This window comes from Lissotriton vulgaris, chromosome 1_1, assembly GCF_964263255.1.
Source record: "Lissotriton vulgaris chromosome 1_1, aLisVul1.2, whole genome shotgun sequence".
NCBI classification, from domain to species: domain Eukaryota; kingdom Metazoa; phylum Chordata; class Amphibia; order Caudata; family Salamandridae; genus Lissotriton; species Lissotriton vulgaris.
The window spans coordinates 1,531,300,851-1,531,321,172 of NC_141685.1; the positions used below are offsets into that span (position 1 = coordinate 1,531,300,851).

At 49.3% G+C, this 20,322-nt stretch overlaps 1 pseudogene; it reads right to left on the reverse strand.

Annotated features, from left to right (window-relative positions):
* Positions 1–2,943: 2,943 nt before the first annotated feature.
* LOC147750777 (GTP-binding protein Rheb-like) lies at positions 2,944–10,530 on the reverse strand (annotated as a pseudogene).
* Positions 10,531–20,322: the final 9,792 nt, after the last annotated feature.

Genomic DNA, 20,322 nt, shown 5'->3' on the forward strand with positions numbered 1-20,322 from the left:
GTGCTATTCCTGTGATTAGCATAGACCAAGACATCAAAGGTCCGTTTTCTTACAACTCGTTACAACTAGGATAGAACTGCAGTATAAGAAGAGACTGCTTTTATGAGTTTGTAGTGCACTCTGAACTTCTCTCTTTAATAAATCAGAATTTAATTTTATAAACATGAATTTATCATGTGCAGGTGGCCCTGACAATTTACCAGCTAAAACCTTATTGCTGAATTCAGAATGGAGGGCATCTATATGGGCCACATTAATCAAGTGAATCACCTTTTCAGGACCAACTCTGGGCTCATCGAAGGGAGTAATTATTAAGCCAATTTTCAAAATATCGGTGATTGAGGAGCCAGCAGATAACAATAGGTGTATATCTCTTGTAGGCCATATTGCTAAAGTCTTTTCTAAAATTGTGTGAAAAGACTTTAAGAAAGGTCCGCTGAAATGAGAATCATACTGTAGAAGTAGGCAGGTTTTCAGTCAAACCAGTCAACTATTGATCACTGCTTCGGCCTGGAAACAATCGCTCAGAAGTCCACTAAGGTAGCTCTACATTTATGCTGCTGCTCCATGGATGTCTAGGAGACCATTGCTAGGGTGAATCATTTAACTTTGTAGGGAAAATTAAGTAATTAGGTCACTGCTCTGTATTTTTTAAATCTTTCATTGTGACCCAATTTAAAATAACCCTTGAAGGACAGCTGTCTCACCATGTTTCTATCAATAACATTATAAAACAGGGTCATTTTCAGGCACCCTCTCTTTACCCTATATTTAGCAGATGTTCCGCAAGTTCTTAATGTAAAACAGTATTTTTCTCCTGAGATGGGCTCCAAAAAAATTGCATGCTTATTATTTGCTGAGAACCTCATAATAATGGACTAAACCCAGGTTGGTTTACAGAGGACAATAGTGAGGTTCCAGAACTTTTGTCAGCTACACATATTATCCATCAACACAGATATTAACCAAACAATGGTACTCTCTCCCAAGGCTATAACGTTCTGTCTGGCTTTGTGGTTCCAAATTGGAGCAAGTCTCTTATAATTATCTCAGAATTGGATTCTCCTCTCACATAATTTGTCAAAATAATCTATCACCCTTGAAAACAGCTTTGCAAGACACAATAAATGTTCTTATCTAATTTAATTTAAAGTTGTGTGAACTATTTTGGGAGCCCCTGCTGAAGGCAGTACTGATTAATGTCACTCCTCATGCACTGCATGGGGAAGAACTGTTCAGTATTGATCCTTAAGCTGATAGGACGCTATTAAAGTTGATCCTAACGCTCACACCAATTTCTTTGCTCCAAGCAAGAGTAGATCTTGGCCGATTTTTTTAGATTGACCATCAAAAGCTAGTTTTAAAAGATTTTTTTACTCTTTGCAGAGATCCCCCAAATGACAATTTCTTTTCATTGATTACAGGTTTTATTAGATGGAGCAGTAAATGTGTCTGTTGCTTCAAAAGATGATGTGCATAGCTCTGGTATCTTTTTCTGATAGGCCCAAAAGAGCTGCTGCTTATGAAGAACGTTTTGTGACCTTCAGCTGACTCACAATTATTGGCAATGGATAATCTTTATGTAAAGAGAAATATCCATCGATTAACATAACTCCTCAGTAATTAGGGAGCAAATCATCATATCCTTAAATTATAAAATTGGCAAATGAAATTTCAAGAATGCAGCTTGGCATCTATCCAATTTGATTTCTGCCAAATGCAGCTATTTGGGTAAAAGCTCAAGGGAATCTATGTGTTTGTTGATTGAATGTTAAGGCTGATTTTAATCATATTTCATTACACTTATTCTTTCATCTTCTGTTAGAATTGGCCATGTCCTTAATTTCTTAAACATAATATCCATAATTGATAAAGATACCAAGAAGTTTTTAGGTTATTTAGAAATTCATTAACTGTTTATTGCCATGGAACAATTTTTATGCAGCCCAGTCTTAATAAACTGGTTTGTTTTGAACACCTTGTGTATGGTGCATGTGGATCTGCAATACCCTCAAATCATGTTATGAAGAACTTGTGCTCAGGCAATTGTTTTATTTACAAGTGAATAATTAAGGAAACACCAAAATTAAGTATAGTTAAGTAAAGAGAAATAACAATATGATCAGTTTTGATGATTACATTATAACAAACTACACAGAAAATTAATGTCAGTAAAATTATTGGCCATAATAGTAGGAAATGTGATGTACAAATTGAAAATATGATTCCTTAAAATTTAAACGAGGCCTAGAAGCTGTTTGTCCAGAAAAGTCAGTTTGGACAAAACTTGATGACAAAAAAAATTTGACAATCCATACAATTCAGGTTAAGAAGAAAAAAATAGTATGGGGCAGATTTACAAGTCCCTTACGCCACATTTGAGCTGCCGTGCGTCACTTTTGTGACGCAGCGGCTGTGCAAAGCCAGAGCCATGCTTCAGAGTATTTACAACGTGACGCATCCCAGGAAGATGTGTCACGTTGTAAAGCCCTGCGCCACATGTGGGTGTTCCAGCATGGGGGGGCATTCCGGCGCAGGAACACCTCGTAAAAGTGGCTGAGTAAAATCTACAAGATTTCACTCAGTCACTTTTACGGCCATGCTGCTTCAAAACCCTGCGCCTGCTTGAAGCAGGCGCAAGGATTGATGCAGCGTGTTTGGCATAGGGGCACCCCGAGCCTTTCTGGAGCTGCGTCGGGCTTGCGACGCGACTCCAGCAATGCGCCACATTTCCGCTGTCAGATGCGACACGCATCTGCCCATTCGTGTGCCATGGTCCGCCGCAAGGGTGGGCAGATGCATCATAACTCTTCTGGCGCATCCCTGCTCATCACAAAAGATGCACCAGAAGTTGTAAATCTGCCCCTTAGTCATTAAGGAGAACGGACAATTAGCTTCTTCAAGTAGAGTAATATCCCAGTGTCCTTGAGTTTAGTGGTAGGTTCACATTACAGAGCAAGAAGACTTTCCCTGTGAGCCCCCACCATCAATTTTTTTTCTTCTTTTAAATTTAAATTTGTTTTATTGGTTTCAAGAGCAACAGTAGACAATACATTGTAAGGGAGGCTTAATAAGCATAAAAGGCAATCAAAGCAGAGAAATATGCAGTATCCAGTACACATATGTTTGGTCATTTGCACTTGGTAAAACAGTGACGTGGTGCTGGAAGTGCAGACACTCCTTGCAATGCAGCAATGAAATCGTAAGAAGAAAAGCCCCAACTGTAAGCCCTCCCTCGCTCCCCCAACCTCCCTCCCCGTTCCCACCCCACCCAGTGTGCCGAACATCTGGGGCAAACAGAGCCCCAATCGTGTAGTGGATGATCCAATCACTCAGATGAACGTATGGAGTCATTTGCATTCGCGGTGAGTCGTAGAATGCGCAGTTACTTGGGCACGTGATCTCATTGAACTCCTTGGACAAAAGGGAGAGCAGCGGAAGCCACACTTTCTGATAAGCAGCCGTGGATTGTGTAAGTGTGGTGTGAATGGTGGTGGAGCCCCATAGGGATAGGACATGTTGTGTTGCAGCCTGCATGGCAACCCCCATCTGGCGACCACTAAGAGATTTCAGGGGGAAGGTGAGTGCGTTGGGTAAGCCCAAAATGGTGTATGTCGGGAATCTGGGGATTTCTGTGTCAAATGTGGAGTCGATGTCGTCTAGGACAGCCTTCCAAGAGTCTAGGACTTCACGGCAGTCCCAGAGGAGGTGAGTCAGAGTGCCCCTTTCCCCGCAGTCCTCCAACATAGCGCGCTTCGTGTGGGGTTACCCTTATTGAGCCGGACCGGCGTGAGGTGCCAATATATGGCTAGCTTCGTCGCCGCCTCCCTGGAAGCTGTGTTGCGAGTGGTGTGAGCGGATCTGTAGTAGACAAAATTCCATTCCTTAGGTGATAAGGCCCCCCCCAGTTCTGCCTCCCATCGCCTTTGGCCTGCTGACTTGCCCGGTGGGGGAGTGGGTGTAAGCATTTTGTAAAGGTCCGTAATAAGATGCCTGTCCGAATCCTTCGTCACTAGCCATTTCTCGAAGGCTGTCATGGGCCTGCCAGCCAAGGGGGCGACGTCAGGGTGGGTAAGCCAATGTCGGAGCTGGAAGTATTGAAATAAATGAGGGGAAACAACATCATAGCTTTGGATTATATCTTTAAGGGGGAGGAAGCCCTGCAGGTTGAAGAGATGGCCAGTAGAGAAGCTACTAATGCCTCGCCATTGCGGGAAAGCCCTAGGAGCGTTGCCCCGTGGAAACTCTGGGTGGTCCAGAACAGGCATAAGGGGAGAGGGGAAGGTAGTGAGTCCCCTTTTGACCGCGACCGCATTCCAGACCTGCATGACAGTGCGAGTAATAGGAGACCGTAGGAGATAGCGTGGTCGGTGCTGTCTGGGAAGGAATGGGATCTTCCAGAGGGAGGTACCAGCCATTGCCCTGTCCTGGAATAACCAGCGTTTCTCGGATTCCGGCCTGAACCACTCTACTAAGTATCGGAGTTGCGCAGCCTGGAAATATTGCAAAAGATTGGGGACACCCAGACCCCCCTCGTCTGCATTCCGAAAGGCTAGGTGTTTATGTAGGCGCGCCCGTTTGCCCTCCCAAATGAAATGATGGATGGCGGCCTGGAGGGCCCGGATGGTGCCCGCGGGGGGAAGCACCGGGAGAGTCTGGAAAAAATACAGAATCTCAGGCAGGGTCGACATTTTGACCGCTGCGACACGACCCAGTAGGGAGAGTGGCTGTTTGGCCCATCGCGCAAGGTCGGACCGGATCCGGGAGGAGAGGGCCGTATAGTTGAGAGTCAGCGTGGAGTCCGTGGAAGCTGTGAGCGTGACACCCAGGTGGGGGAGGTGTGCTGCCGATGGGACTCCTCCTCCGTAAGCAGGTGGAGGGGTGTGCGTTTAGACGTTCGTGCCCAAGGGTAATATGAGGGATTTCCCTTTATTGATTTTGAAGCCGGAGATGGCTCCAAAGGATTCTAGCTCTGTCAGAAAGGCGGGGACGGAGCAGTCCGGACGATCCAGAGCGGCGATGATATCATCGGCATAAAGGCCTATCACATGGGGCTCCCGACCAAAGGTCATACCTCGGATGGTAGGGTTGTCACGGATCTTTTGCGCTAGAGGCTCTAAATAAAGGGCGAATAGAAGGGGCGAAAGGGGGCACCCTTGCCTCGTGCCCCGCTGAATCTCAAAAGGGTCAGAGCGCAGGCCTCCCATGCGGACACGAGCTTGGGGGCGGTGGTAGCAGCTCGCAATCCAGGCCTGAAACCGATCTCCCACCCGAAAGCGCAGCAGGACTTGCTGGAGGTAGTTCCAGTCAACCCGAACAAACGCTTTCTCCGCGTCAATAGCCAACAGCGCGGAATCCGAGTTCTGGAAGTGGGCCTTATCAATCAGGTGTAATATACGTTTAGTGTTGTCGCTGCATTGGCGATTTGGGATGAAGCCGGATTGATCAGGCTCCAGGATCCCGGGCAGACACGGGCCAAGGCGCGCAGCTAAGATACTTGTAAAGATCTTCAGGTCCAGATTAAGTAGGGATATGGGATGGAACGCGGAGAAGCATGAGGGTTGTTTGCCTGGTTAGGGTAGCAAAATAATCTCAGCCGCCAGCATGTCTGGAGGAATGGAACTCGGGCCCTCGAAGGAGTTGAAAAGCCGGGTGAGGACCGGAGCCAACAGCTGGCTAAAGGTTTTATAAAACCCGGCTGAAAATCCGTCAGGTCCTGGGGATTTAAGAGGGCGGAGACGAGAAATAGCAGCAAGGACTTCATCTAGGCAGATAGGGGCGTCCGAGGAGTCTACATTGTCCCGCGACAGCTCCGTTACATTCGCCGATTCTAAGTATTTATGAACATCCTCTGGCGAGACAGAGTCAGCCTTGTATAATGTAGCATAAAACGTCCTGAATGCCTCTGCGATCTGGGTCTCGCCAGAAATGTCCTGACCGGAGTCATCCGTCAGGCTAGTGATTTGGGAACGTTGGGCCTTCGCCCTCAGGGCGCTAGCAAGTAAGCGGCCTGTTTTGTTCTCCCCGACATAATAAGAATGACGGAGGCGTAGAGTGGCGAATTCCACTTGGTCCATGTCTAGGCTGGCCAGTTGGGCTCTGGCGGACTTCAGTTGTCTCCAAACCCTCGGAGCGCTGGTACGGCTACGGACCCTCTCGAGTTCAGAGACACGAGCTGTGAGGTCATCCCTCTTCGCTTTGCGGTCCTTGGCTTCCGCTGCTGCAATGGCAATGAGCTCGCCGCGGGCCACCGCTTTCAAGGCCCCCCATAAGGCAGTTGCAGAGGTCCCGGGAGTGTCATTAATAGCCAGGTAGTCGGTGAGGCAAGCATGTAGTTGTTTGGTGACTTCCGGCCGCTGTAGGAGGGTCTTGCGCAGCCGCTATGTCCCAGGGAGGCGGGTTGACCTGGGAACCTGTAGTGTCAGTTCCACAGCGTCGTGGTCAGATAGCGCCGCAGGGGTAATGTTTATGTCTTTGAGAATGGGAAGCAGTTCAGAAGAACCTAAGAAGTGGTCTAACCTGGCATATGTGTGGTGAACGTGAGAGTAGAACGTGAAGTGTGATGCGGTGGGATTAGCGGATCGCCATAGGTCCACTAGGCCTCGGTCACGTAGCCAGTCTTTACCAGCAGCAGTTATGGCTCCCGTGTCCCCATACCTACGACCCGATCTGTCCATATTTGAGTCCATTACTAAGTTGAGGTCCCCCCCAACAAGCAGAAGCGAGGCAGGGAATGAAGGGATTCGGAAGCAGCCTGTTTCAGAAAGGTTTCCTGACCTGAATTCGGGGCATATAGTGAGGCAATCGTAAAGCGTTGTCCCCCCAAGAGCAAGGTGTGTGCTAGCAATCTGCCTTTAATCTCCCCCACTTTGTCCCCCACTAAGCCGCGGAAGCGTTTAGAGACTAAAATAGCCACCCCTGCCTTCTTTGTTGGGTGCGAGGAAAAGAACTGCTGGGGGAAAGCGCGTGAGCGCATCCTATGCCAATCTTTGAGTAAGAGATGGGTTTCTTGCAGTAAGCATATGTCGGCTCCGGAATTTTCCAGGTATGAGATCACAGCCCTCCGCTTAATCGGATTGTTCAGGCCCTTAACATTAAGAGTTAGTACCTTCAAACTGGACTCCATCATAGGAAATCACATAGACCACGAGCTGTGAGAGTGCAATCTCCCTGAAGGAGCTGATGACGATTCGAAAAGCGAATTAGCCCCGTAGAACTCCCTGGCACACTGGGTCCCACCCACAACCCCACCCATGGTCCCTGTCCTAGCCGCCCCCCCACAAACATCCCAATACGGGAGACAAATGCAAAACATAGCAATTCTGTCCCTGGCAAGTCCCTTTTGGCACACTGGTTCCCACCCTCAAACCCACCCCAACCCCAACAAAACCCTGTCCCAAAAACCTGTCCTCCGCCTCCCTCCACCCGGATCCCAACTTCCCAACTTGTGGATACCATGTCATAGTCTCAGGCCTACCCAAAGTCAATTCAGGCCTGTAGAGTTTCAAAATGGAGGAGAACGTGGCAGTGGCGACCCCAGTGGCCTCCCCGCCCCTCCCCCCGCCCCTTCAAATGTCAAGCAATGAAAGCAAGTTCCCGAACCATATCACCTCAGGGTGGAGCCGCTGTATCCTTGACTACCTCTTGGACGGCCGCTGCATGCTCCATGGCGACAGTCGCTGGGTCCGGCCGCTGGCGCGACTTAGGCGGGCGTTGTCTCTTTATTTGCTGCCAGACATCATGGGAGTGCTGCGACGAATATTCTCGGGATGTGCTCGGGGAGGCATCACCCACACCCTACCCGTCCGGCAGGTCTAGACCCAGCAGAGCACAGGTGTCCTGGAGCGAGCGGAGCTGACGGAGAGTTCCCTCCCACTTGAAAATCAGCCGGAACGGGTGACCCCACGAGTAGGGCACTCTTTTGTCTCTCGGAAAAGTGGTGACCACCCGGAAAGCTCTGCGTTTCTGGAGCGTTATCGCTGAGAGGTCTTGGAACAATTCCACTGGGCAATCCCGGAAGCGGAAGGGTCGAGACCGGGGGCTTCCCTCAAGATCCTTTCCTTCAGGGGAAAATCAGGGAGAAAAGCCAGGATGTCCGGAGTTGGGGCAGGGGCGCGGCGCGCCGGACCACCTCTGTGCGCCCGGTCTATGCGGATGTTAAAGTCAGCAGGCTCACCAAGAGTTTTCCTGAATAGGTCCTGTAGATAAGTCGTAACGCTGTTCCCTTCCGCGTTCAATGGCACTCCTCGGACCCGTATGTTGTTCTGTCGGGAACGATTTTCGAGGTCCTCCGCATGCGCTTGGAGGTCCACCTGTTGCTCCCGAACGCAAAGGATCTCTTACTGGAGGTGGGTTAATTCTTCACAGCGGGCATGGCTCGACTCCTCCACCGCTGCTACTCTCTCCCCCAGGCCATTCACATCACGGCGAAGTTCTCGCTGTTCGCCGGCTAAGTCCTGTTTCAGGGTTTGAAAATCTTCGCGCAAGGTGTTGAAAAGGGTTTCAAGGAAGGCTTTCAAGATAGGGGCATCCCCGCCTTCTTGGACCGGGGTGCCAGCTGCCACAGATGGCGATGGAGGTGTCTGGGCCTTCTCACCCTTCACTGCCGCTTTGATTAGCATCTCTGTGATCGGTCGGCCCCCTCTGCGTTTTGAGTTAGCCATCTGGGCGCGTTCCGGCCAGCCGTAGGATGCAGGGTAGGGCAGAATTGTCGGTGGCTGGAGGATGTAACCAGACGGTAGGATGGTGTAGTTGTGATGCCCCCAGGTGTGCAGGATTGACAACAGCTGGAAAGATTACTCTCCGCAGGGCGTGTGTCTGGTATGTCCTTGTGGAGACCCGGGACGAAATTAGTCAGGAGAGTAGGTGAGGCGGGGCCAGGGGCCCCTGGTGTCACAGTGCTCCACGACCCTGAAGGACCACAAATACCTGCGTGGGTGGGTCAGTAGCCCCACTCGCGCCGACACAGGTCCCCAGTGATCGCTGCCCGCCCGAATTGTTCAAGTGTCTTGGTAAGTCCCGGCACGTCCCTGGGCACGGTCCCGGGTGAGTCAGGGTGAGGCTGGGGTCATCTTATGTGGTCTCAGAGTATGCGTTGGCACGGGCTTTTCCTCGACAGGCCCTGTCAGGCAGGAGCCTCCGCCGATTGCCGCTCCCGTATTCAGTGTAGGCCCGAAGCCAGGGCCTTTATTTCCGTGGCAGCCCGCCTTCGCCGCCCAGGGCCGTCCGCCCCACACCTTCAATGGGCACCCTGTCGGGGTCGCTGCTACTACTGCCTCTGCCAAGGCGGGTGGGCGCGGGCGGGGTCCCACCGACAGGTCTTCAAGTCCTCCGCAGCCACTGAGTCACAGATGTCCGCGCGGGCTAGCCGCCGGCCCACCTCACGACAATTTAGGCCCCCAGCGTCCGCCGCCGAGCATGCTTTGTGTAGGCGTCTTCACAGGCCCGGCCTGATTCTGTCTGCGGACTCTTATGTGTTCGGATGCGGCCGGAGCTGTAATGCGCAGTCCCCAGGTAGGGCGGTGATGTGGGCTCACCTCGTGGGCCCCGCGGCCGGCAGGGACTCACTCCGATCGCCGCTCCTGCACCATGTGTAGACCCGAAGCCGGGGCCTCAATTTCTGGAGCAGTCCGCCCGCGCTCCCCGGCCCCTCGCACACGGCCAAAGGGCGACCCACCGGGGTCAACGTAGCTGCTGCCTCAGCCGAGGTGGAGGGGTGCGGACGGCATCCTTCCGATCGGGCTACGAGCCCTCCGGAGCCCTCGCCGTGTCCACACCAGGCAAGGCAGGCCCGTGTCTGTTGCTCTTTTGGCTTTCAGGCCGCGCGGCTGCAGCAGGTCTATCTCGGTGCCCGCGGCCGCCGTGGCTACCAGGGATGGGTCGGTGGATGTCGCTAAGGAGCCCTGCTCAGCGGAGCTTAGTGCCAGTGGTTTGGGGTGACTTGTAGGCTAGGAACGGGGCAAAACGGGGTTCAGGGCCGGGGAGCCTGAGTCCTCTCAGTCCGCCATCTTGGCCACGCCCAATTTTTTTCTTCTTTTAAAACTATCCTCTTAAAAAGTTCGACTGCAGTCTGATTCTCTTTAGCAGAGGATTCCAAGAAAGCAGCATTCCATGATTCTGCCACAGCTTTTCTTTCCTCGTAGCTGATCACCAGCTCCATATGCAAGTCCTTTTTATTTCCAACCAACATAATGGGGACTTGTACTTTTCCAACCATATCCAAGAGCTTCTCGCGGAAAACGTTAATCACTTCAAAACTTTTGACTGATGTGATTGAACACACAAGGGTGTAACCATTGATGTCTGTAGAGTAAGTCTGGGGAAAAATGTTATATTCATGTTGTCCAGCAGTGTCTACCAGTTGAAGATGGTAATCTTGACCATTAACTGAGATCAATTTAATAAATGTGTTTTCAATTGTTAGATCATAGAGTCAACAAACTGGCCTTCAACAAACTTATTAGTCAACGAGGATTTACCCACAGAGCGGTATCCCAGACTCGCGACCTTTCGAGATTTGGGCTGCGGCATCTTAAATCCCACTGAGAACCGCCAGCTGCTGTCCCACTCTCAGATCTAGCCTTGGATGTTTAAGTGTGTTGCATCAATCCCGCTTCGTCTGTCGGTAACAGACTGGAGAATTCCTGTTCGTCGGGAAAAGAGTGACCGTACGGCTGAAGTACTTGTGCTTAGGCATGAGGTTGGGTTGCAGAAAAGTGGGCAAATAGATGCAGCTGGGCATAGAAGGCTCTACTGCTTTTTTGCGATTCATTCATATTCGCTTCCTATGGCCTCCCTTAATGGAGTTTAGGCAAGCATGGCCGTCATATAAGAGGCCACTCAAAGCAGTTTCACCTGTGTAACTACAAACAAGAGTCTCTGCTGCATATTGTTTATATCAGTCCAGCGCTGCACAGGCGACTCAGACTGTTCTTCCTTAAAAACAAAATGGGTGTCACCAGGCAATGGTTACAGTAAAATATGCACTGAGTGGAGAGGATCTCCAAATGACGGCTTGCTTGGTAAAATTCATGTAGAAAGCCCTGCCTGTTCTGATGGCTATAGAGACACTGTGGTCGACCTAATGAGCAGAATACTTTGGGTTCTGACATTCTTTTGGGCGTCCTCTAATAAACAATGCCAAGTGTTATAAAACTGAATATATCACAATTGGTGGAAAGGCCTTCAGGAATTCATCTTGCACATCTTCAAACCTGCAAGAGGAGTGACCGGTCTCAATAGTAGTATTTGTTGGGTTTGATTACTATTATTGTTTTTGTATTCTGGGATTTGGTCACCTGATGTTCTTTGCACTTTTCTTTGTTTGGTATTAGCCAGGCGTTTTACAGCATTATGTACTGGATTACTGATTTTTAGAGGATTGCATATTGTATCGTTTTAATTAATTCTACGATAAACTTCTGAACTACTCCTGCTTCCTTAGCAGTGACCTGTCTCATAAAGTTATGGCAACTGACAGGTTTTGATGGGTCTCTGGAATATGAGATGGTTGTCAGTTGATGTTACTCTTGCAGGCATCGATTCCAAATTCCAGACCGAGACTTTTCCAGGGAAGAAGTGGCCAAGAGTGAAGGTAACCCGAGGCACCGATCCTAAAATGATGTTCTCGCACTAGTTGACATGTGCAAATGTGCTAGCAAAATTGCCCAGCAATGACGCAATTCAAGAAGAAATGGCATGCTATGTGTAATTCAGTCAGCTTAGTGCTGGAACTGAAGTGCGGCTAAGATTTCCTGAGCCCAAGGCCTGAGGAGGCCACGCGCGGAATGCAGACACAGACAAACGTTCCTCGTCGAAAATTCTCGAACTCCACACAGTGAGCACGTTGCACGGACCAGGAAGAGAAGTCCTGTATTTACCTTGGAGCCGTCACGGCGCTTACATTGGCAGAGCGCCCGCTTCAGTGTTATCTTTGCAAACCTGTTTTCCTTTATGAGCCGGGTTTGTTGTCCAACTTAATTTGTTCGCTTTCACTAGCCGGGAGATTATTGTGCTTAATTTGTTTAATTATAATCGACGTGTGGAAGAAGTCTTTTTAGAAATGAATAGAAAAGAATTAAAAACGCAGGACTATTGGGTGCAGGTGGTTTGCTCCTGCCTGGGGGTTCACCTCCGCGCACGTGGCTTACCTCAGCTGGGTCTGGCTTCAAAATAACTAATTCCATGGGCACGCATAACAGTATATGTTTACTCGTGGACTGGCCTGCGTAGGATAAATATATGGTATAGTGGCTACTTCGGGATCGGAACATGTGAATCCGAATCCCGGCTTCTCTTTCATATCCTAGACTGTGTAATATTGAACACACCGCCTCACTCCCATGCGTCTTGGTTATCCGACCAAAACAGGAAGGCGATGGAGTTTACCAGGTGGGTGTCTGAAAATGTATTCATTGCTAACTTGGCAGAGGTCGGCCGTTGCTATTAGTTACAAGTGTACAGATTTCATTAAGATACCTATTGAGTAGTTTACTCGCAGCTACGAGAAAATCGACATTAACTCAACAAAATGCCAGAATGCGCGTCTGTTTGGACAGTAGTTTAGACAGTACTGGTCGCTTAGTTTAATTGCATTGTTTTTGTGTATTCACTATTACCGTTTTACACAGTAGTAGGTTACCAAACCTAACCCCAAAGCCCCGAGTTGTTATGACCCATAGAAGGGAGTGTTTTACGTTGAGAAAATGTATCCAAAGGCAATTTTGGTAGTGCCATGGAATGATTAGCAAATGTGATACTGTATGAACAGGTATTTAAGTACAAGTTCAAATTGTGTGGTATTGTGTCAGTTGGCTGTTTGTACACAACCACCTCTCAGAATGTGTTTAATTAACACAGAGCTCCATCTGCCAGGCAGTGCTCACAGAGAGAGGGGCGACTAAAGCACAGAACATAATGTATTCATTTATCCTGAGTGTGAAGGCACCCGGAAGGCGTAGGCTGCCCTGGCCGGTTGTGGGAGTACCTGCCGGGTGGTGACGTGGAGAGGGGGAGGGGCAGGGTGGGGTGTAGTAATGTACGGATTACGCACCTTAACAGGTAAGTAAACATTGAAATAAATAAAAAGAATTTCGTTGCGTGCACTGCATCGCACTTGGTGATGCATTGCACGCAACAAAATTTGTTTTATTTATTTATATGTTTACTTACCTGTTAAGGTCCGTAATCCATACATTGCTACCCCCCACCCTGCCCCTCCCCACGTCACCGCCCGGCATTTACTCCCACTACCGGTCGCGGCTGGGCGTAGGTTCCCGCCCAGACAGACTAGGGATCCCAGCGCGTTTACAGACTCTGCCGTGCTCCTCTGCACCAGCAGGGCACAGCTCGGAATCTGCTGCTTCTGCTAAGAATAGGTGAGGGGGAGGAGGTTGGGGCATGCGGGATTTGCCGGCAAATTTCTAGGTTATTGAAAGTGATGGTTCAAGACGTGAGGCAATGGAGACAAACTTTGTCTGTTTGTCTACACCAATCTATTTCTTTGTGATGGTCCACCATCCACCGGGCTCACTGTCATGTATGCATTCATCTCTCTTTGTTAGAGGTGCGTGAGCCAATACATTACCAGGTAGAGCCAGCTGTAGACCATCCAAGTGCATGAGCCGAGCTGTGAAAATGTTCGGCATGGTAATTCTATGGCAGGACAGGAGGCTCAGATTATGCTTTCTCTATTTCTTTACTACCAACAGCAGCCAATAGGAACAAAGTAAAGAAACAAAAAAAAAAACTACAACTCCCATGAGCCCTTAGGCAACCATAGAGTCTATACACTATATAAACCACCATAGAGGACAACACTTCCTCTTTCTTTGCTGCTTCGCAGCCAGTTAAGTCCATTTCTATTACTTGCTTACAATTTGCATGTCTGACTTTTGGCATTGTGTTGTGTAGTGCTTGATGCGTTTACTCACGCGCTGTTGTGCCGCTTTTCACCTGCTACTTGGGTGTTCGTTTTTCGCCGTGTGATTTATATCGGCTTTGGCGCTCGGTTTCTCGCCGTTGTCGCTTGTGTGTTGTGAGAGCGCGTGTCGCCTCTCTGGTGCTGCGGGCGCATTGTGCCCGTGTGTCCTCTGTTGTGTGGAGCGGGACGGGGCTCAGGAGCTCGCGCGCTCTTGTCGCGCGTCGCTTCTCTTCCGGACTTCCAGGCACGCCTTCGCGCATGCGCGTTGGCTTTGTTTACGTTCCGTGTGTGTCAAGGAGCCCGGACACGCTCAGAGGCAGCGTTGCTTTTACCGCCTCAGCCCACTGCCTGCCGGAGAGCCCCACAAGACGCCTTTTTCCCTCAAGATAGGGTTCTGGGCTGGATAACATTTAGAGGCGTTGCCTAGGGTGGCTACTGTGCAAGCCTGTCCCTCCACTTTCGATTTTTGCATTAATTTGGTCGAGTTATTGGCTCTACCTGTTAGGCTTGCTTGGGGTTGTCACCCCCCCCTGACTGGGTCGCTTGGTTCCCGCCTTGACCCCTGTTTTGCTTGTTGCTTTGTGGGCTTGTTGATACATATATATATATTTGTATATATTTTCCTCAGTGGTGTTTATTCTTTTCTGTCCTCCTTACACCATGGCCGAATATGAGGATGCTGAAGAATATTTTTATGATGAGGAGCCCGAGGAGTCTTTCGAGTACGACTTGGTCGATGCCCTTGACCAAGGGGTCAGACATTCAGTCAATACTGCGCTGGTCCACGCAATAGGTCCTCTGAAGCGCCATTTGACGCATTACGCTCAGCAACAGGGCTGGATCCCATCCTCTTCTGCCAAACACTCCTCTAAGTCACCTAAGAACCCTCATAAATCGGATTTTTTGAAATTGGCTCAATCCTTGTCTGCCCCTACTGTGTCTAAGAGGTCCCATGCTCCTCCCCCGGACACGGAGGACACTTCATCCTCTTCATCATCTGGTCCCTCTGGTCTTCCCCCTGCTAAAAGGTCACGCAAAGAACATTTTGTTGACGCCTCTTCCCATCCCCCGGTCCTGACCTTTGAGCCTACGGATATCATCCATCCGAATTCCAAAATTTGGTCCCCTGCGCCAGAGGTTGCTGATTACATACAAGCTCACATCCGGGATTCCTTTGATCAGGAGGTGTGCTCTAGGTTGCGTTCCGAGTGCCCTCGCCCGGAGTTGGAAGATAAATTAGCTGACACTCCAGAAGTCGATCCCACTATCTTGACATATCTCAAGAAGTTCACCAAAGACCCGAAAAAAGGGATTGATCGATCTTGGTGCCTGTGTCAGGATAAGCTTCTTGATCTTCTTGGCCCCCTAACCAAAATCTTGGATTTGGGTTATCAAGCACAAGGGTCGGCGTCTGGCATTGACCTGGATGAACTTATTGGTTGGGCCCAACGGGCTATCTGTTTCCTGGGAAACGCAAACTGTGCCCTGTCCACCGAACGGCGGCGGTCTATTCTATTGAAGATGGACCCCCGGTTGTCTGAATTGGCCACATCTGAGTCTGGCCCCTTGGCCCAAGGTCTCCTGTTTGGACAACCATTTTTGAAAGAATTAACAAAATTTGTTGCCACCTTTAGTGGCCTCGACAAGGCGCAGTCTTCCTTGCGCAGGGCATTCTGCCCGGTTTTTGCCAGGGCCGGACGTTCTGGGGGACGTTCGTTCGGCCGAGGTTCTGGCCAACAGCGTGGCCAGCAGTCCCACCAAGGAGGAGGCGGACAGCGTCATCAGCAGCAGTCATCCTACTCCGGATCTAAGACGACCTTCTACCCCTCCCGTAAAGGTCGTGGTCAGGGCAACAAGGGAGGCTACGGTGGAAACCAGGGAGGTCGCCAAGACTTCTCCTCAGCAGGTGAGCCTGATTCCATACGAGAGTGTTGTTCTGGGGGGCAGGGTGCAATTTTTTCTACAGAATTGGCGCACGATCTCCAACGATGCATGGATCTTGCAGACAGTTCAAGGGTACCAGATCGAATTTTACCACCCACCCCTTCAGGGTCCCGTCCCTTTACCCCTTGTTTTTTCCCAACGAGATCAGGAAGTGATCTCCGAGGAAATCGATTCTCTTCTTCTCAAAGGGGCCATTGTGCGCACGACCCTACATCCACAGGGGTTCGTCAGCAATGTGTTTCTGGTGGAGAAGAAGGGGGGAGGGTCTCGCCTTGTGCTCAATCTCAAGGAGTTCAACAACGGGGTGGTCTATCGCCACTTCAAGATGGAGGGCATCCATCTTCTCAGGGATCTTCTTCGCAAGGGCGACTGGATGGTTCGCCTGGATTTGAAGGACGCTTACTTGTCCGTTCCCATCTTTCCGCCTCATCGCCGCTTTTTGCAGTTCCAATGGTCGGGGGAGTGATTCGAGTACACGGTTCTCCCGTTCGGCCTCTCGTCCGCCCCGTGGTGCTTCACGAAGCTCCTGAGGCCAGTCATGGAATCGCTGCGTGCACGGGGAGTGCGACTAATCGTCTATCTGGACGACATTCTTTTGATGGCTCAGTGCCCACTACAACTTCATTCCCATTTATCATGGACCATCGATCTGCTTCAGTCTCTCGGATTTCTGGTGAATCCTCAGAAATCTCAGTTACATCCCACTCAGTCGATAGAGTTTCTGGGTTTCCTTGTGGACTCGGTCTCTTGCCAGCTTCTCTTGCCTGCCCAGAAGGTCAAATCTATCAAGAGGGAATCGAAGTCACTGTTGTCTGCACCGAACGTATCGTTACGGTCGATCGCTCGGATTGTCGGACTTTTGGCCTCTTCCATTCAGGCGATCTTTCCGGGTCCCTTACATTATCGGGCCCTGCAGCGTCTCAAGATCCGACACTTGCGGTATGGTCTTCGTTACTCCGACCTTGTTCCCCTGTCACAAGACGCGAAATCAGAGATGATGTGGTGGCTCCATCATATGGAAGCCTGGAACGGGAAAGCCCTGTTCGGTTCCACTCCGGACTTGGTGTTGGAGTCGGATGCGAGCCTATGGGGCTGGGGAGCCCGTTGCGGGGACTTGACGACGGGCGGCCGTTGGTCTTCGGACGAATTAGCCCTTCACATCAATTGCCTGGAACTTCTGGCGGGATCGTTTGCGATCCGCAGCCTTGCTCCTCAGGCCACCAGCTGTTGCATCTTGCTCCGCATGGACAACATCTCAGCGGTGAGGTATGTGAACAAACTGGGGGGGACACGATCGAGAATGTTGGCAGAGATTGCGAAGGATTTCTGCCTTCAGAGGAAGATCACTCTTATTGCAGAGTATCTCCCGGGTCGCCAGAATGAAGTGGCCGACTGGAACTCTCGCCATCTGCTGGACTTCAGCGACTGGCGTCTTCACCCACGGGTCTTTCGAAATCTGTCTCGCCTTTGGGGTCGACCTTGGATCGATCTTTTCGCCTCTCGCCTCAACGCTCAACTGCCCAAGTTTTACAGCTGGCGTCCGGATCCGGAGGCTCTTGCCACGGATGCCTTTCTCCAGACTTGGCCTCCTCAGCTTTGCTATGCTTTTCCCCCTTTCGCGATGATTCCGCGAGTCTTGGCCAGAACGACGCAGTTTCTGTCGGAGATCATTCTGATCACTCCTCTTTGGAGGGCTCAAGCGTGGTTTCTGGACCTTCTGGAAATGAGTTGCTCGACTCCATTCCTGCTTCCAACGAAGTGGAACTTGCTATTGGAGCCTCTGCTCCATCCACATCCTCTAATTCTGTCGGGACAGCTCCGTCTAGTGGCGTGGCGTCTTTCGGGGAACGCTGGAAAGTCCCTGGCTTATCGGGAGACGCTGAGCGATTTATCAATGAAGCTTGGGCCCCCAACACGCGCAAGCGTTATGCGTCAGCTTGGCGTCGGTGGTGTGATTGGTGTTCTGAACGGAATCTGGATCCCGCTTCAGCAGATGTCTCTTTAGTTGTTAATTTTCTTGCTTCCATCGCTTCTTCTGGTTCTGCTTACAGGACCGCCAATTCTTTTCACTCCGCTCTTTCTGCGGGCCATGACCTTGTCGGCGGGAAGCCTATTGGTGAACATCCTTTAATTTCTACTTTGCTTCGTGGAGTTCGGATGGCTAAGCCGCCATGTCCGAAATATGTAGCTCTTTGGGATGTCTCCGTTGTGTTACGTTTTCTGGAAGCATGGCCTCCCAACGCTTCTCTGTCTCGTAAGCAATTATCTGCGAAATTGACAATGCTTCTATGCTTGATATCTTGTAAACATGTCTCGGATGTCCGCGCATTGGACCTCGCGGGCCGTTCTTTTTCCCCGGAAGGCGTTACTTTTACGGTTTCCAGACGTACGAAGACTAATCTGTCCACTGTCACTTACCCGGCTTTTCCTCACAACCCACAGTTGTGTGTAGTTCGTTGCATAAAAGATTATGAGGTGAGTACTGCTCCTTTTCGTCAGGATTTATCTGGACAGTTGTTAATTGCTTTGCAGAAGCCTTTTAAACCTGTGGCACCAGCTACTCTGGCTCGTTGGGTACGCTGGCTTATGTCGGAGGCTGGAATTGATGTCTCCATTTTTGGAGCTCATTCTGCGAGAGGTGCCATGACCTCTAAGGCTTTTCATGTTGGTGTGAGTTTGCAGGACATTGTGAAGACGGCTGATTGGTCTTCTGATACTGTGTTTAAGACATATTATTTCAAACCTATTGTGGATATTGCCTCTGTTGTGGTGGATAAGCTTTAAACAAGCATAATCTGAGCCTCCTGTCCTGCCATAGAATTAAAAATTTGCAAACATTCGTGACAAGAATTTTCAATTCTATTAAGGACACGGAGGCGAGGATTATCCCACCTATTTTTATTCTACTGCATTGTTACTGTTGCATTTGCTTTACTGTACTCTGCAATGTTTCTTGCATCCATTTTTTCCCCGCCCTATGTGATGCTACCTCTACAGGGTTTTTGGGGTTGTATATTACGGCTCTGTTTTTCTTTCAGGTTCGGACCAGAAGTGATCCTTCGTCATGGTCTCTCCTGCGTTGTTTCCGATCCCTTGGATGCTGGATCTGCTGTGTTTCCTGCGACTTCTTCGCTTTTGGATAGTTACCTGTTTCCGGTTGATCTTTGATGGTTGCCTTCGGACTTTCCTCCAGGATGCTCGGCGGTACTCTCTTCAATGACTTTTGACTGTTTATGATTTCCTGGACAAAGAAAGAGGAAGTGTTGTCCTCTATGGTGGTTTATATAGTGTATAGACTCTATGGTTGCCTAAGGGCTCATGGGAGTTGTAGTTTTTTCTTTTTTCTTTACTATGTTCCTATTGGCTGCTGTTGGTAGTAAAGAAATAGAGAAAGCATAATCCTCGCCTCCGTGTCCTTAATAGAATTGAAAATTCTTGTCACGAATGTTTGCAAATTTTTAATTATACCATAAACATGATGTAAATGTGCGATAATGTCTCTTCAGAATTCAAAAAAGTGCATTTCTTTAGCGCATCACCTCAGTACACAATATTATAGCACTGAATTGAGAGGAAGTTAATAAAAGTGCTTATTTTAAGCATGAATTAAAACACTGCCGCTCCTACCACCCGACAACAATGCCATTTGTGAACTGCTGTCAGTGGCCATGCATACCCCGAATGTAGGCTAGAGTCTTAATATATTTAGAGTGACATTAAAATGTAGTCAATTAAATACGAGAAGTTTTTGTACAGCACGCATCTTGAACTCACATATGTCAAGGTGGCAATAATAAAGAAAAAGCATTTGCATGCAATAGGTCTCACATTTTCATAAATTTGACCTATTGGTATTGTAAATGACAATGCCTTTTATTATTGAAGGTTTTTTAAACACATAAATAAAAGTAATTGTCATTTACAATACCAATAGGTCAAATTTATGAAAATGTGAGACCTATTGCATGCAAATGCTTGTTATCCTTGGTTTCTTAAACCTTCCTTTTACTATATGTGCTTAATCTTCTCTTCTTACTTTCTTCTCCGTCCTTTTTTCTCTCCTCCCACTTGACTCCTTCCCCATTTCTGCATTGTCCCTTCCCCTCCATTCTATCTACACCCGCTTCAAGCCCCATTCTCTCAAAACCACCTCCCCTCTCTCTTCCTGTCCCCTCCGATAATTTCCTCTACCTTACTCACCCTATCCACTTGTTTCTTAACATTCCTCTTCAAAGTTATAATGGTTTAGAAGCAGTAACTTGTACAACCAAGCTATATGAGAGGGAGGAGGGCGGAGGGAAAAAGAACGGACACCGGGAGGAAGGTGTTAAACAGAACATGCCGCTGTAGGAGGGCGGATGGTGGTAAACAGAACCGACAGTGGGAGGAGGGTGGTAAACAGAATGGACAGTGGGAAGAGGGCGTAGGGTTGGCAAATCAGAATGGACAATGGGAGG